Source organism: Atractosteus spatula, chromosome 2 (genome assembly GCF_055471065.1).
Source record: "Atractosteus spatula isolate fAtrSpa1 chromosome 2, fAtrSpa1.hap1, whole genome shotgun sequence".
Lineage (NCBI taxonomy): Eukaryota > Metazoa > Chordata > Actinopteri > Semionotiformes > Lepisosteidae > Atractosteus > Atractosteus spatula.
The window spans coordinates 60,806,720-60,810,109 of record NC_142707.1 but is presented as its reverse complement, the minus strand read 5'-3'; positions in this window follow the sequence as shown (position 1 = coordinate 60,810,109).

The window sequence follows — 3,390 nt, the reverse complement described above, 5'->3', positions numbered from 1 at the left end:
GTCTAATATATCTCTAACCAGCTGATTTCAACAGGTCTGCGTCCTGATTGGGCGACACGCCGGAGGTGTGGCCCCCCCGCCTTCTCCTTTTCCCCCTGTGACATTAGGAGACAACACGTGGCCGCTCTGTCGCTTTTGCGTAGTCTTTTCTGCCGGGGGTTTGGAAGGGCAGGCTGTAATTTTAGTTTATGTCCTACCGTAATTATGTTACTATGTTTAGCATTATATCTAGGGTTGTTTTACTTAAATAATACAATGGAAACAGAACGCAGTGCGATTATTACGGCCTTTAAAACCAATCAATTGATGCCTTTACTGTAAAAAGCGCCTTTCATTTTTAGAGCATCCTCAAGGCGTTTTAACTGAGCGCTGTAATTCAGCAATTTTTAATTATGGCGATGGAATCAAATGAATACGGGAATATGTAAAACTATGCATCTGAACTGATTTTCATCATCACGCTGACATGTCCGCTTCTTAAGACATACGATTTAATTTAAACGACTTATTTAAAGTCAGTAAAATTGAACGGTAACAGCGTTGCTACCTCACTTTTCCTCGGTTCAGTTCGAGACCTGGGTACCTTCCGTGTGCAGATTCCATGGTTCCCCGGTTCAGGTTCACGCTGGTTATCTTACCTCAAGTCTACATTCTTCCTGCACGCCCAAAGATGGACTGACCTCCTGTCCGTAGTGTGGTCTCTCCTTGTACTTCGGGTTTGGGCTTCCCGTCAGCCGTGGTCTTGGCCGGAAATGGCAGGCTTTTTGAAAACCGATGCAGTCCAGTTTTCTTTATTTTAGTCCCCATAGGATTCCAATGCAGCAGACAGTAGTATAGATTTCAGTCCTTTGTTCTCTAAATACTGTAGAAACCCTGACCTTAAAACACTAGACAAGTGTGGGACTGTACTTTTATAATGCTTAAACTGCATTCGGTATCACAGGGTTTAGAAATGTCTGTTAAAGACGCAGTAGACAACGTATTCTGTAATGTACCAGAGATTCAAATTGAAAAAGCTCTGAAAAATAAGACAATCAACACGCTGAGTGTTTATACAAAGTTTTGATAAGACTGTTAAAGACAAAAGGTCACACTAAAACAAACATTTTGAAAAAGTCACCAAAAAGAGATCAGTCCAGTCATTTTTTCTTTAGCGTTTTTTTGTTTGCATACTTGCTAAACTGTGATGACGCATTACTGTTGCTTATTTTTTTCCAGAATCAACGTTTCGTGAAATACAACTGACGTTCTTTTTTGGCAAACAAAGCATTTACTTCATTTACCCCATCAACTTCGTAAAGCCAGTCCTGTAACCCTTTCTGTAGATGGTTCTGTACTTGAGCTTCAGTCTAAATTGAAAATCTTGGATGATATTAGATTCTGGCTTAACATTCGACCCACATGTGCAGCTTATTGTCAAAACGTCTTTTCACCTCAGAAATATCACTAGACTACACCCTATGTTATCACTTACTGTGGCTGAAAAGCTGATCAACACATTTGTGTACTCTCAAATTAACTAGTGTAATGCTCTACTTGCTGGGGTATCTAAATCTACTTTGAACAAGCTGCAGTATGTCCAAAATTCAGCAGCCAGAATCCTGACCAGGTCTAGTGCAAATGATCACATTACTCCTACCTTGGAGTCCTTGCACTGGCTTCCTGTCAAATTCCATGTAGACTTTAAAATCCTCATGCTCACCTATAAGGCTCTGCATGGCTTGGCACCTCAGTACCTGTCTGAACTATTATCGCCCTACTCCCCACTTCGCAACCTTCAATCTTCTAATTCTGGTCTCCTAACTGTCCCCCAAGCCCGTCTACATTGTATGGGTGACAGGGCCTTCTCCTGTTATGCCCCCAAGCTCTGGAACTCACTGCCCAAGGATATCAGAGAGCCACCTTCTCTAAACTCCATCAAATCCAGACTCAAAATCTTCTTCTTTAGCAGAGCCTTTACTTAACTGGTTCCATTCTTTACCCCTCTGCTTCTACTTTTCTTAGTATCACCATCCACGGCCGTGTATTGTAATTGTGTTTTATCTTGTGTATTCTTTTTATTTATTGTTATCATTCTGTAAAGTGCTTTGAGAAGCCACCTTTAAAGGGGGTATATAAAATAAAGTTTATTATTACTATTATTATTTAATGTACTCTGCTGATACTACCAGCATGTTCATTTTTTAACTTGGGAGATTTAAAAGATTTTTCCTTCTGTAATTAACATTTCAACTCCATTTCTCATTGGTATAATTAAGACGATGGAAAGTGTAATGCAGTATTGTTTTCCAACTTTTTATTTTTAACGGTTGTGACAAGTCAATGTTTCAGATAAGTTAAAGAATTGGCAACACATTTCCAAGACAAATCCTCAGTGCTTTTGTACACACATACATACAGTATACTAATAATCACTTCATCTCAGATCCCTTAAATACAATTTGTACAGTTGTGAAACTTGAAGACAAGCCTCCACAGAACTGAGTGCTCATTGGTTGTTTTTACACATCCCACATCAGTTCAGCAAAGCAGAAAACAATCTTATCTCCCACTGCCAACACAAGAGGCCAATGATCTAAATTTACACACTTCAGCCACACCAAACACGAGGATCAAGAATAACTTGGGCATTTTCTCCTTAAATCAACATATAATGAGACTGTTAATCTCAATAACAGTTAATAACTGTTAATCTGTTTATGTAAACAAATTATGTTAATCATTATGCATTTAATAGAACTGCCTTAACTATTTCATTTGAATCTACTGGTCCTGATTCAGTTCTTACTTTGAGCCCGATAAATAAATGCATGTAATGGATACTGCCCAAGTCTTTTATTTAATTGCCATTTCAACCAAATCAGAACATACTCTCACTCTTGACAAGCCAGAGAACAGCCACTTAAACAGCAAGGCATTTACCTGAGTGATTATGAAGTAAGGTACAGCGTGTACAGCATCCTTCCCATGATTTATACCCGTTCATAGTTCCATCAACCGCTCAACCACGTGGCTGTAGACGTAACAGGGAATGTTATAGTTCAGAAAATACAAAACCTCAGGCAACTGCATCAAGGAGTTGTGCCTTTAACCCACACGGTCAGATGGACAGCTGCCTAGTCATTTGGATGCAGAATCCGTCTATGCTCAACCGAAGGCTTGCTGCGTGGTAGTGACACTCGAGATTGGGAGTTAGAGAGAAGTTTGCTGGAAAGGAATGGTCTCAAGGCGTTTACACCACAGAATGAAGGTAATTGTTTGCAGGAACTGAAGTTTGTCCTCCTTTTTCAACTATCATTTTTGTGCTCAACAACGAAGTGAGGTTTTTTTAAAGACATACGGAGGTGGGGGTGGGGGGGTAGGTCTTTGGGGAAAAAAATGCAAATGTTA